General features: G+C 44.3%; 1 protein-coding gene across 19 annotated transcripts in view; it reads left to right on the forward strand.

Annotated features, from left to right (window-relative positions):
* Positions 1-15653, forward strand: part of SLO2 (slowpoke 2) — a 591490-nt gene that overhangs the window by 308952 nt on the left and 266885 nt on the right. The gene's annotated exons all lie outside the window — the stretch shown is intronic.

Consider the following 15653-nt stretch of genomic DNA (forward strand, 5'->3'; position numbering starts at 1 on the left):
ACTTGAATATAGTTTTAAGTATTGGAAGAACGTGAATATATATATATATTCCGGTGTTCATAGGAGCACCTGTATAGCACGACTTATTGTGTGGAGCCTCGACCCCAGGACACACACAGGGTGCTCAGGTAACCCACCCCAGGACACACACAGGGTGCTCAGGTAACCCACCCCAGGACACACACAGGGTGCTCAGGTAACCCACCCCAGGACACACACAGGGTGCTCAGGTAACCCACCCCAGGACACACACAGGGTGCTCAGGTAACCCACCCCAGGACACACACAGGGTGCTCAGGTAACCCACCCCAGGACACACACAGGGTGCTCAGGTAACCCACCCCAGGACACACACAGGGTGCTCAGGTAACCCACCCCAGGACACACACAGGGTGCTCAGGTAACCCACCCCAGGACACACACAGGGTGCTCAGGTAACCCACCCCAGGACACACACAGGGTGCTCAGGTAACCCACCCCAGGACACACACAGGGTGCTCAGGTAACCCACCCCAGGACACACACAGGGTGCTCAGGTAACCCACCCCAGGACACACACAGGGTGCTCAGGTAACCCACCCCAGGACACACACAGGGTGCTCAGGTAACCCACCCCAGGACACACACAGGGTGCTCAGGTAACCCATATTGTCTGTAAGTCTCTGCCAGGGAACTTAAGTCATACTGGGAAAACATGGGCCGTAAGTTGAGTCCCGTCAAGACTTTGTTGACAGCAACTTGAGCTCCATCATGTCAATTTTGGGGAGTAACTTAACCTTATGATTTAAGTAAGTAACTTAATGTTCCTCATGTTTTGCTTGGATATATATATATATATATATATATATATATATATATATATATATATATATATATATATATATATATATATATATGTCGTACCTAGTAGCCAGAACGCACTTCTCAGCCTACTATGCAAGGCCCAATTTGCCTAATAAGCCAAGTTTTCATGAATTAATTGTTTTTCGAGTACCTAACCTACCTAACCTAACCTAACCTAACTTTTTCGGCTACCTAACCTTACCTAACCTATAAAGATAGGTTAGGTTAGGTTAGGTAGGGTTGGTTAGGTTCGGTCATATATCTACGTTAATTTTAACTCCAATAAAAAAAATTGACCTCAAACATAATGAAATGGGTAGCTTTATCATTTCATAAGAAAAAAATTAGAGAAAATATATTAATTCAGGAAAACTTGGCTTATTAGGCAAATCGGGCCTTGCATAGCAGGCTGAGAAGTGCGTTCTGGCTACTAGGTACGACATATATATATATATATATATATATATATATATATATATATATATATATATATATATATATATGTCTACGGTAACGTCATATGTTTCCTTATAGTTGTATTATTCAGCACTACAGTACTCTGTGAATTGTTGTTGCTTAACATTCGCTTCCTAGAACAAAAAGTTCCAAGTAGCACGGGCTATGGCGATCCCGTATTTTTTTTTATGTACTGTATGGAGCTCACTCATTCTGTATATAGAGTTAGTCTCCAGTACTCTGTGGAACTGGTAACCTAATCCATCAGCCATTATGACTATATAGCACTGGGAAGGGGTCAGGATAAGGATTTGGGATGGGACGGTGGGAAAGGAATGGTGCCCCAACCACTTGTATACGGTCTCGGGGGATTGAACGCCGACCTGCATGAAGCCAGACCGTCGCTCTACCGTCCAGTCCAAGATAAATAAATAAATAATGTACTTCCTGGCGTTGTATTAACTTAGAACTTGCAATTGTGTTCTATTTGGACCCACTTATGCTAAACAGCTTGTCCACCCCGGCCTAGACAATGTGAATATCTTGTATGTGGGGATCATGTTTCCGCAGCTTGTATTGTAAATGCGGTCTGGCTAATTGTGTGTTTCGTGTTGCCTCGTCTTCGAAAGCCTTGTGGCAATTATCTGGGTAGTTTAAATAGGTGTTTCGTGTCTTTAATGAGGTGTGGGTTACATGCCGGTGATGTGTACTGGTTTCACGAGGTGTGGTTGATGTGTTGTACTGGTGTGTGTGTGTGTGTGTGTGTGTGTGTGTGTGTGTGTGTGTGTGTTTGTGGGGTGTGGTTGATGTGTTGTACTGGTGTGTGTGTGTGTGTGTGTGTTTGTGGGGTGTGGTTGATGTGTTGTACTGGTGTGTGTGTGTGTGTGTGTGTTTGTGGGGTGTGGTTGATGTGTTGTACTGGTGTGTGTGTGTGTGTGTGTTTGTGGGGTGTGGTTGATGTGTTGTACTGGTGTGTGTGTGTGTGTGTGTTTGTGGGGTGTGGTTGATGTGTTGTACTGGTGTGTGTGTGTGTGTGTGTGTGTGTGTGTGTGTGTGTGTGTGTGTGTGTGTGTGTGTGTGTGTGTGTATGTGTGTGTGTGTGTGTGTGTGTGTGTGTGTGTGTGTATGTGTGTGTGTGTGTGTGTGTGTGTGTGTGTATGTATGTGTGTGTGTGTGTGTGTGTGTGTGTGTGTGTGTGTGTGTGTATGTGTGTGTGTGTGTGTGTGTGTGTGTGTGTGTGTGTGTGTGTGTGTGTGTGTGGTGTGTGTGTGTGGTGTGTGTGGTGTGTGTGTGTGTGTGTGTGTGTGTGTGTGTATGTGTGTGTGTGTGTGTGTGTGTGTGTGTGTGTGTGTGTGTGTGTGTGTGTGTGTGTGTGTATGTATGTGTGTGTGTGTGTGTGTGTGTGTGTGTGTGTGTGTATGTGTGTGTGTGTGTGTGTGTGTGTGTGTGTGTGTGTGTGTGTGTGTGTGTGTGTGTGTGTGTGTGTATGTATGTGTGTGTGTGTGTGTGTATGTGTGTGTGTGTGTGTGTGTGTGTGTGTGTATGTATGTGTGTGTGTGTGTGTGTGTGTGTGTGTGTGTGTGTATGTGTGTGTGTGTGTGTGTGTGTGTGTGTATGTATGTGTGTGTGTGTGTGTGTGTGTGTGTGTGTGTGTATGTGTGTGTGTGTGTGTGTGTGTGTGTGTGTGTGTGTGTGTGTGTGTGTGGTGTGTGTGTGTGGTGTGTGTGGTGTGTGTGTGTGTGTGTGTGTGTGTGTGTGTGTATGTGTGTGTGTGTGTGTGTGTGTGTGTGTGTGTGTGTGTGTGTGTGTGTGTGTGTGTGTGTGTGTGTGTGTGTGTGTATTCACCTAGTTGAATACGAGGGTTGAGCTCTGTAAAGACAAATATATTACCAGCAGGGAAGCTAAAGCTTGTGTAATATACCCCTTCAGAGTATATTGGGGTATAACATATATCATATATTGGGATATAACATATATCATATATCATCCACTCACCAATGGTCAACTAACCTATTCGTAATCCACTCCAATACCAATTGAAAACTAACGATTCAAAACTCTTTTGAAATGGAATGAAAAAGAGTTTTAGCCTTTTTTTTTATTTCTTTGAACGAAAGAGGCTTGCCAGTGACCTTTGACCTTTGACCTTTGACCTTTGACCGCACATTGACTGGAAATATTGGTTGATATATTTCAACTCATCTTTAGGTCTTGTTAGGCTATGGTGTAGCTCACTTCAAAGACCTATTCAGAAATTTATAACTTATGTAATTTTTTTTTTTTTTAATTTTTATTTATTCAGTTTTTATTTATTTTTTAATTTTGACTTATTCAATTTTTATTTTTTTCAGATTTTTAACTTATTCAATATTTTATTTATTATTATTTTTTTAGCTTCTTAAATTTTTATTTTTTCAAATTTTTAATTTATTCAATTTTTAATTGAATAAATTTAAAAAGGGTCTAAATTGTGTCTAAACAAAGGTCCCTTTGTTTAGACCCAAAGTCTCCTTCTTTAGACCCAAAGGCCCCCTTCTTTAGAACCCAAAGGTCCCTTCTTTAGACCCAAAGTCTCCTTCTTTAGAACCCAAAGGTCCCTTCTTTAGAACCCAAAGGTCCCTTCTTTAGAACCCAAAGGTCCCTTCTTTAGAACCCAAAGGTCCCTTCTTTAGAACCCAAAGGTCCCTTTCTTTAGAACCCAAAGGTCCCTATCTTTAGACCCAAGATCACAAAGCATATTTTCTGACTATCATTGTCCTATATCATCGTGACCTTCGCCTCTAAGACGTTCCCAAAGTAAGTCCGGACGTGAGTGAAGGACGAGGCTTGAGGCTTTCTCAAGACGTGACATACTTCCTCCAAGACGAGCCTTGACGGGGGCTGTGGGAGGCGTATTTACTCTGGATCACCTCTGGCACTCAGGTAAATATCTTTAGGAAGGTGCACGAGAATGGATGCGTCTCAGTCTCAAGGTTCTTGCCTGGGTGATGTGTTGTTTGGCCTTGTTTGGTGATGTCTTTGGTTGTTTGGTGACGTCTTGGGTTGTTTGGTGACGTCTTGGGTCGTCTTGAGACGTCTAATGACTTCTAGTGCCTCTTTGTGTCGTCTGGTGGCGTCTAGTGACGTCTACTGTCGTATGATGATATCTTGGGTTGTTTGGTGACGTCTTGGGTTGTTTGGTGACGTCTTGGGTTGTTTGGTGACGTCTAGTGTCGTCTGGTGACGTCTTGGGTTGTTTGGTGACGTCTTGTGTCGTCTGGTGACGTCTTGTGTCGTCTGGTGACGTCTTGTGTCGTCTGGTGACGTCTCGTGTCGTCTGGTGACGTCTCGTGTCGTCTGGTGACGTCTTGTGTCGTCTGGTGACGTCTTGTGTCGTCTGGTGAGGTCTAGTGACGTCTACTGTCGTCTGATGCCTCCTTTTGGCGTCTGGTGACGTATAGTGCCATCATCAAGTGACGTCTGGAGGGATATTATTAGCTTGTAACTAATGGCACTTTGAAGGTCCAGCCCCACAGACGAAGATCCTCGTCCAGTCCCAAGTGCCTTATCAGTGCCAGTGATAAGGCAGTGCCATATCAACTGGCCCTGGATATGGCACTGTGGTACCAGTCTCCGATACAGGAGACACCACACACACCCCCTTCAGACTCCTAAGAAAATGGAATGATTCCATCTACCTTTTCTTTCCTCTATTGAATTTTCCTCTCACGTGTAACGTGGTGTTGGCCACTCTGAGGGTCGAGGATAGGGGACAGGTAGCCCTGTCCCCTAGCCACGTTGGGATGGGGGACAGGCAGCTCTAGCCTGCCCTTGGAGGACAGGCTAGGGTTATGATATGGAAAACTGTTATTAAATGCATGCACTCTCTATATAGGCAAGTCCCCAATGTGCTGTAGTTGGGTTGTTAAGGCCCCCAGGGCACTGTAGTTGGGTTGTTAAGGCCCCCAGGGCACTGTAGTTGGGTTGTTAAGGCCCCCAGGGCACTGTAGTTGGGTTGTGATAGTCCCCCAGGGCACTGTAGTTGGGTTGTTAGGGCCCCCAGGGCACTGTAGTTGGGTTGTTAAGGCCCCCAGGGCACTGTGGTATTTCAAAATAACTCAAATACTTACACTTCTAAATTTCTACTAATCATATTTACACAAATTTACACTTATAATCATATCTCATTTACAAATTTACACTTATAATCATATCCCGTTTTTCACTGTAAATCACAGTTGTGTTTGCTGTTTAAACCGTAACATATTTTCCGGTTTAAGTTGAGCTGTGTTATGTGAAACCGGTTTTTTGGTCGGTTTGTCTTCATTTTTCGATCTGACGCGGAAACCTTTCATGCTTTTGAGACGGAAGATGGAGTTTAATAGGCTTATATTCCTTCAAGATTTGTACCAGACCTCGGCCTGGTCTTTTATAGTGAGAAATTTAATTACCATGAAAGAAACTTTATATATATATATATATATATATATATATATATATATATATATATATATATATATATATATATATATATATATATATATATATATATTTAAGTTTTGCCCGAAACGCTTTGCGGAATAGTGACTTAAAAGAGCCGACTCTCTTTTAGTATGATCAATCCAGTCTTACTCAAACATGTTGGTCACTAACCCTTCATCAATCCCAGTGCAAAGTTTGGTGAGACTAACCCAAGGCTTCTGTCTTCTAACCTCGGTCGAACAGACAGATGAAAAGACAGACAATATCAACATCTGTATAAAATTATCAAATTATCAAAAAAAATATATAAAATTTGTCTGTAATAAGTCACTTATTATGTGGGATTAAAGACTAATTTCTGTACTGATTCAGGTAATTCTTATTTAATTAATAAGATTCTTAATAAGAATATTCTTATTCTTAATCTAATCTTCTTAAGATTCTTGTTAGATTCATTTACGAACTCAATTGTCATATATAATCATTCACGTCACCTTCTGATAACTGATAAGAAGCTAGTGATTTGACCTATATTTCAAGCCTATTCGCCAAGTTTGTGATCCTTCAGACTGTTATGAGAGAGCGCCTGAGTGGATTGATTTATTGAACAGTCTTGTGAGAACAGGACTCAGCCTTAACAATCCTCGAAGACTCGGGCAAACACCTCATTAGCGACCCGACACTTGTTTGATTAAAAAAAAAAAAAATTTTTTTAACTTTTTAAAACAATTTTTTTAAACATTTGTGTACAAAAGTGTACACTTTTTGTGTACACTTTTTCCTACACACCTGTATGACTACAGGTGTGTAAGAGCTGATATATATATATATATATATATATATATATGTATATCAGCTATATATAAATATATATATATATATATATATATATGTATATCAGCTATATATAAATATATATATATATATATATATATATATATATATATATATATATATATATATATATGTATATATATATATATATATATATGTATATATATATATATATTTTATATATATATATATATATATATATATATATATATATATATATATATATATATATATATATATATATATATATATATATGTATGCAGATTTCTTCATAACTATGGAGTAATTCACTTGTTACGTCAATAATTGTATATAAGGTCGATGTAACAGGTAGAAAGGTATTTATTTGTAAGGGATAAGCTTAGGGATAGTGGAATTGACGGATAGGGTCATCGGGGGATCGAACGCGGGCCTGCATGAAGCTAGGTCGTGGCCATGCTAACTAACTGCAGGAGGTTGAAGGACCTGACATGGAACATTATGAGGAGTCTCAGTTGGTCGTCAGCACTCTTCCCTCTCGCTTAATTAGAACTTTTATGCGAAGCGTTTTAACTTTTGTTCCAAGTAGCACGGGCTATGGTGATCCCGTAGTGGACTTACCTGGCACAGGAGCGGGGCAAGTAGCACGGGCTATGGTGATCCCGTAGTGGACTTACCTGGCACAGGAGCGGGGCAAGTAGCACGGGCTATGGTGATCCCGTAGTGGATTTACCTGGCACAGGAGCGGGGCAAGTAGCACGGGCTATGGTGAGCCCGTAGTGGACTTACCTGGCACAGGAGCGGGGCAAGTAGCACGGGCTATGGTGATCCCGTAGTGGACTTACCTGGCACAGGAGCGGGGCAAGTAGCACGGGCTATGGTGATCCCGTAGTGGACTTACCTGGCACAGGAGCGGGGCAAGTAGCACGGGCTATGGTGATCCCGTAGTGGACTTACCTGGCACAGGAGCGGGGCAAGTAGCACGGGCTATGGTGATCCCGTAGTGGACTTACCTGGCACAGGAGCGGGGCAAGTAGCACGGGCTATGGTGAGCCCGTAGTGGACTTACCTGGCACAGGAGCGGGGCAAGTAGCACGGGCTATGGTGATCCCGTAGTGGACTTACCTGTCACAGGAGCGGGGCAAGTAGCACGGGCTATGGTGATCCCGTAGTGGACTTACCCGGCACAGGAGCGGGGCAAGTAGCACGGGCTATGGTGATCCCGTAGTGGACTTACCTGGCACAGGAGCGGGGCAAGTAGCACGGGCTATGGTGAGCCCGTAGTGGACTTACCTGGCACAGGAGCGGGGCAAGTAGCACGGGCTATGGTGATCCCGTAGTGGACTTACCTGGCACAGGAGCGGGGCAAGTAGCACGGGCTATGGTGATCCCGTAGTGGACTTACCTGGCACAGGAGCGGGGCAAGTAGCACGGGCTATGGTGATCCCGTAGTGGACTTACCTGGCACAGGAGCGGGGCAAGTAGCACGGGCTATGGTGATCCCGTAGTGGACTTACCTGGCACAGGAGCGGGGCAAGTAGCACGGGCTATGGTGAGCCCGTAGTGGACTTACCTGGCACAGGAGCGGGGCAAGTAGCACGGGCTATGGTGATCCCGTAGTGGACTTACCTGGCACAGGAGCGGGGCAAGTAGCACGGGCTATGGTGAGCCCGTAGTGCACTTACCTGGCACAGGAGCGGGGCAAGTAGCACGGGCTATGGTGATCCCGTAGTGGACTTACCTGGCACAGGAGCGGGGCAAGTAGCACGGGCTATGGTGAGCCCGTAGTGGACTTACCTGGCACAGGAGCGGGGCAAGTAGCACGGGCTATGGTGATCCCGTAGTGGACTTACCTGGCACAGGAGCGGGGCAAGTAGCACGGGCTATGGTGAGCCCGTAGTGGACTTACCTGGCACAGGAGCGGGGCAAGTAGCACGGGCTATGGTGATCCCGTAGTGTATGTACTAGCTCTATAAATCCAACATTATCTTTGTAAATCATCTATGTATGTGCTTTTCCTGAATAATAATTTGAATTTGAATATATTGTCGTATCTATGGACCGGAATTGCGTCAAAACTGGACCAGGAAGAGAGAGGTGTGATGTACAAGGCCTTGGCTGCTAGCTGTATTACTCTCTGGTAGCTTCAGGCTTCCTCTTCAGGAAGAAGCCTTCAGAGGCTTCACTAATTATCAAATTACAATATTCCTCATACCTCTTTTATGCCAAAAATTCTCATAGGCGACATATTTTCCAGCGATATCCACCACCAGCCGGTCGGCCGAGCGGACAGCACGCTGGACTCGTGATCCTGTGGTCCTGGGATCGATCCCAGGCGCCGGCGAGAAATAGTGGCAAGAGTTTCTTTCACCCTGTGTTACCCCTGTTACCTAGCAGTAAAATAGGTACCTGGGTGTTAGTCAGCTGTCACGGGCTGCTTCCTGGGGGTGGAGGCCCGGTCGAGGACCGGGCCGCGGGGACAAGGCTTAAAGTTTCAGTTTAGGAGCGGTTTGGTGCCTCTAAAATCCTTCCTAATCGTGCCTAACACTTGGCTCAGTCGGTAGAGATTCTCACGATACTGGAGATCGCGGGTTCGAGTCTCCTATTACCCTAGTGAATGAAATTAAACACAAAAATAATTTAATACAATCTGTATACCCCTTTTTTAGTTTACACTGAGATTATACCTCTGTTTTGGTTAGTAAACCAGTTTTGTGGTATTAATAACCCTACCACGGTTGATAAGGCTTATCAACCAACCAGGACAAAAATGTATCCCAAACTCAACAGGTAAACTGGTGCTGTAGTGCTTAAAGTTTACGTAAACTATAAATATAATAACTTCAGGGAGATCCTTATGAGTGAGATAGTGTGTACTCACCTAGTTGTGCTTGCGGGGGTTGAGCTCTGGCTCTTTGGTCCCGCCTCTCAACTCAGAGAGGTAGGAGAGTGTTTGAGTGGGCTCTGATGCCCCTGTTCACCCACAGGGCGTTGTAGGTGTTGTAGGGCATGGCAAGGTTGCCAGCTGATATTCCAGGGCATGGCAAGATTGACAGCTGATATTCCAGGGCATGGCAAGGTTGACAGCTGATATTCCAGGGCATGGCAAGATTGACAGCTGATATTCCAGGGCATGGCAAGGTTGACAGCTGATATTCCAGGGCATGGCAAGATTGACAGCTGATATTCCAGAGCATGGCAAGGTTGACAGCTGATATTCCAGGGCATGGCAAGATTGACAGCTGATATTCCAGGGCATGGCAAGGTTGACAGCTGATATTCCAGGGCATGGCAAGATTGACAGCTGATATTCCAGGGCATGGCAAGGTTGACAGCTGATATTCCAGGGCATGGCAAGATTGACAGCTGATATTCCAGAGCATGGCAAGATTGACAGCATATATTCCAGAGCATGGCAAGATTGACAGCTTGTATTCCAGAGCATGGCAAGATTGACAGCTTATATTCCAGAGCATGGCAAGATTGACAGCATATATTCCAGAGCATGGCAAGATTGACAGCTTGTATTCCAGGGCATGGCAAGGTTGCCAGCTCCTGTCAGAGAGGTCTAAGGGTATGGACGCGGCCTCAATAAGTCAATTACTCTACACAAAGGAGATATTTTCCACGAGAAGTGAGGGACAAGATGTGGTTACCTGAGAGGCTTTAATGACCTGATTGGCCTCCATAATATTGTCCTCCGCCACTCTGGAGGTCACGAGAGAGTAGTGACCACCTTGTGGGGTGGATGTGTAGAGGGGAAGGGCCAGAATCTGGCCCCCCAGGTTCGTAAGTGCTTGCGTAACTGCTTCGTGAATATGGCCCCTGGTTTGTAAGTGCTTGCGTAACTGCTTCGTGAATCCTTGCGTAACTGCTTCGTGAATCTGGCCCCAGGTTCGTGAGTGCTTGCGTAACTGCTTCGTGAATCTGGCCCCAGGTTCGTAAGTGCTTGCGTAACTGCTTCGTGAATCTGGCCCCAGGTTCGTAAGTCCTTGCGTAACTGCTTCGTGAATCTGGCCCCAGGTTCGTAAGTACATGCGTAACTGCTTAGTGAATCTGGCCCCAGGTTCGTAAGTCCTTGCGTAACTGCTTTGTGAATCTGGCCCCAGGTTCGTAAGTCCTTGGGTAACTGCTTCGTGAATCTGGTCCCAAGTTTGTGAGGGTACCACCTCTGGTGCCAATGTGGGGACCCATAGCCTCGTAGAAGAAAATAAAAAGTATTCAGAGGAGACCTTGTGGTTTCTCACTGAACACTAATATTATCTTCTCCTACCACCCCCATTCTTTTGTATGTACACATATATATTTGCTTTATTTGAACTTTGTTACAAAAAAGGAGTTACATATGGGTTACAAAGATGGTTATCATAGGTTGTCGAGTTCCTCCAGCTCCTCAGATGGCGGGCAGGAACCCTGGATGCAGTGCGCATTTCCCCTCTGTATCGCCACACTGAGGCGCTGGAAAAGAAAGCTTGCAGCTCTTGGGTCCCTTGTCGTTTCAATGAGCCTAGAACCCAGTTCCTTCAAAAAACTGGTAGCACTCTTACCCCAGGCGCCGAATGTCTCAGAAGCAATGGGGACAAAATTGTAGTGGTGATCCAGTTCTCTATACTTACGGGATTTGGCTGCTTCCCTGTGGGTGGCAGCGCCACCTGGTTGTGCAACACTGAGGTTAATGTAGGTGTTAGCCAGGGTTGATACGCACGTGTAGTCCCATACCAACTGCTTGCCATTCTTCCAGGGGTTCACTGTGATACCATCCGGGCGACCAATAAGAGCATCAGAGTTACGGGGCGTTAGGTAACGGGGCTCTCTTTCAGCTGGGCATCCAGCTGTGGTGAGGCTCCTCTTGATGATGTCGTTAACTTCACTGTGCCTCGAGTGCCATCCCCCTGTGCTTTGGCAGGTACGGCCGTATCCGGCCGTACCTGTCGTATACCGGCCGTATCCGGCCGTACCTGTCCGTACCGGCCGTATACGTACGTATATATATTATTTATATATATATATATATATATATATATATATATATATATATATATATATATATATATATATATATATATATATATATATACATAATCGTCTTGCAAGAAACTACTTTTCTCAGACACGATATCCTTAAGATTATCTGGATATCAGAAACATATTGATCCTTGTAAACTGGGGGGGGGGTAGGGGGGGGATAAAATAGGATTATTGACCCCAACAGAATCTAATCCGCGTAAGAAATAGGAGCTGCATCGTATGGGCTAATAGGCCTTCTGCAGTTACCTCTGTTCTTAGGTATGAAAGATCCAGTTTCTTGAAGGACTAGAGGTATTGGGAGTAACAGTGAATTTGGCTGAACTTGAGCATATATACAATGTCTACAAGCCCCTTAGAGGTTAACAAGGAGGCAGTGCTTGTCTGGACTACACACGAAACTGTAATGATTACAGGTGATTTCAGTGGTAATTGTCAAGAGTTAAATGAGTCTGTTCCGGGCAGTGTTTATGGACGTCATTGAGCTGAAGGAGTTTGGGAAATTCCTGAGACTACTCTTCTCAACGTAGGGGTTCAATAGACAAAGTTTCTTTCACCCTGATGCGTCTGTTCACCTAGAAGTAATATAGGTACCTGGGAGTTAGACAGCTGCTACGGGCTGCTGCTTCCTGAGGGGTGTGTAACAAAAAGGAGGCCTGGTTGAGGACCGGGCCGTGGGGATGCTAAGCCCAGAAATTATCTCAAGATTACCGTATAGTTTTCACACCTCAAGGTGTAAAAATAGTTGAATAAATTATATTAATAATTTACTTGGTAAACATATAGAAAATAATAACAAATGGTTACTATTTTTTGACGCTGCTTTTGTGTCTGGGACATTTGCAACTCAAAATGTCATTTTAGGCTTAACTGAAAGATCTTTGTTGACCAGACCACACACTAGAAGGTGAAGGGACGATGACGTTTCGGTCCGTCCTGGATCACAATCGACTTGAGAATGGTCCAGGACGGAGCGAAACGTCGTCGTCCCTTCACCTTCTAGTGTGTGGTCTGGTCAACATACTTCAGCCCCGTTATTGTGACTCATCGTCTGTGAAAGATCTTAGTTTGCGTTTCAGATTTGTAATTAAATTCGTATACAATGCACTGAGTAACAGGCTGACTCTCTCTCTCTCCCCCTCTCTCTCTCTCTCTCTCCCTCTCTCTCTCTCTCTCTCTCTCTCTCTCTCTCTCTCTCTCTCTCTCTCTCTCTCTCTCTCTCTCTCTCTCTCTCTCTCTCCCTCTCTCTCTCTCTCTCTCTCTCTCTCTCTCTCTCTCTCTCTCTCTCTCTCTCTCTCTCTCTCTCTCTCTCTCTCTCCCTCTCTCTCTCCCCTACTTCCACCTGAAATATATAACATCACAGTCATTACTGTGAAACAGTAAAAAACATGACAATGAGATTTGGCTGCTGGGTCGCGCGGGGCATAAAAGGTAATGCCGAGGTTAAATAGGATTTTATGCTCTCTGTTCCATTCGTTTTCTCTTGAAAATTTAAGGTAAAAATTATAAATTTATATAACTGAAAACACACACTCCAGAAGTGACTCGAACCCATACTGCCAGAAGCAATGCATCTGATGTACAGGATCCCTTAACCACTCGACCAACACGACCGGATAAAAGAGGATGGTAGCCGAGGCTAATTCCCCATCCCCCCGCCGGCACTCTGTTGGTAATCTTGGGCATGGTATTTTATCAAATCACCTCATTCTTTGGGGCACACGTGAGGAACACAAATGCGAACAAGCCTGAACGTGTGCCCCAAAGAATGAGATTTGATAAAATACCATGCCCACGATTACCAACAGAGTGCCAGCGGGGGGATGAGGAATTAGCCTCGGCTACCATCCTCTTTTGTCCGGTCGTGTTGGTCGAGTGGTTAAAGGGTCCTGTACATCAGATGCATTGCATCTGGCAGTATGGGTTCGAGTCACTTCTGGAGTGTGTGTTTTCAGTTGCATATATGCCTGGGGACCGTTCAGGCTTGTTCGCATAAAATTATATATATATACGGTATGTTTTTAAGCACATTTTTGGTTCAAGCTGACTGTTGTTTTCCTGTTTTTGCATGTAACTGTCGATTTTGGTAGTTATCCTGATTGTTAACTACTCTGACATTGAAGAAGTTGTTTCTAAAGTCTCTGTGGCTCATTTGGGTACTCAGTTTCCACCTGTGTCCCCTTGTGCGAGTGGCCTTCGTGTTAAATAAATTGTCTTCATCAACCCTTTCAATTTCCTGTGTGTGTGTTTACTGACCTAGTTGTGCTTGCGGGGGTTGAGCTCTGGCTCTTTGGTCCCGCCTCTCAACCGTCAATCAACTGGTGTACAGGTTCCTGAGCCTATTGGGCTGTTATCATATCTACATTTGAAACTGTGTATGGAGTCAGCCTCCACCACATCACTGCCTAATGCATTCCATTTGTCACACACACACACACACACACACACACACGCACACACACACACACACACACACACACACACACACACACACACACACACACACACACACACACACACTGAAGTGTGTGTGTGCGTGAGATGAGGTTATTCTGCGGGATCGAACTTATGTAAGGTGAAAATATAATTGAAGTGGGAAATTCAAGTCCCTGTCATGTGAGATATGAAAAAGTAATAGGTTATTACTCTAGACCAATTAGTAAAAGACTTTACTCTCCATTCAGCTATTTGAAATCGATTCAAATTTAAAGTTATATCAAGTCCAATTTGTGATTTACAAACAAAATATCAGAGACTTGTTTTTTGCGTTGGTGTTTGTCAGTATCTGACTGTTTTGTGGGTTTTCAATTTGATGGTATTTTCTTTGTAAATATTGACGTAAATTTTTTACCGGCGCTAAAGCTGGGAAATAGATAGGAAGGGCTTGACACACAAGGTATTAATATCCAACCCGTTCTCGCACTTTCGTATAGTCAATATTGACTTATTAAATACGTGCATATGTGACATACTAAACATACTAGTTTACCTTGAAAAGATTCATAGAAAACACCGACCTTACCTAACCTTCTTAGTATGTTAAGATAAGCATCTTATTGCTTCGTAATTACAATTATTACTTAACCATTATAGGTATAGGTTAAGTAAGTAGTAATTATTACTTAACCTATTATAGGTATAGGTTAAGTAATAATTGTAATTACGAAGCAATAAGATGCTTATCTTAACATACTAAGTAGGTTAGGTTAGGTCGGTGTTTTCTATGAAGCTTTTCAAGGTAAACTAAAATATTCAGAATAAATTAGTATGTCACATATGCACTTATTTAATAAGTCAATATTGACTATAAGAAAGTGCGAGAATGGGCTGTAATTTCGTGTTCAAAAATAGCATCCCGCTAAATAATCCCAATTTTGTGAGCTCAAACGCAACAGTTTATAAGTTTTTGTGTTTTGAAAGCGTTTAATGCTTTCAAAAGTGTTTTTAATTTGAAGTTAAAGTCATTAGCCTTATAGAACTAGTTTCCGGTTAAGCTTCAAGCACTGAGATGGTAACAATTATATTATTGGCGTAGCCTCCTTACCTTGAGGTGCTTCCGGGGCTCAGCGTCCTTGCGGCCCGGTCCTCGACCAGGCCTCCACCCCCAGGAAGCAACCCGTGACAGCTGACTAACACCCAGGTACCTATTTTACTGCTAGGTAACAGGGGCATAGGGTGAAAGAAACTCTGGTCATTCTTTCTCGCCGGCGCTTAGGATCGAACCCGAGACCACAGGATTACAAGTCCAGCGTGCTGTCCGCTCGGCCGACCGGCTCCACGTACGATTCGAGTCGTATTCGCTGACAATACGGTTCGCGGACACAAGGTGATTGCTCTTAGCAATCCCCGGGGCCTGTATATAGCACTGTAATCTTCCTAATGGTCTGTATGGCTTCCTGTCACCTCCGTTTGACCTTTAACCCGCCACACCTGGTCGCTACACCTGCCTGACGGGTGTTGGAAGGTATATGTGACTCTCCCTACACCCGGGAGTACAACAGCACATTCAGTACCGCTCCTGTGCCACTACGGGCTCACCAAGTCCACTACGGGC

Source organism: Procambarus clarkii, chromosome 12 (assembly GCF_040958095.1).
Source record: "Procambarus clarkii isolate CNS0578487 chromosome 12, FALCON_Pclarkii_2.0, whole genome shotgun sequence".
NCBI classification, from domain to species: Eukaryota; Metazoa; Arthropoda; class Malacostraca; order Decapoda; family Cambaridae; genus Procambarus; species Procambarus clarkii.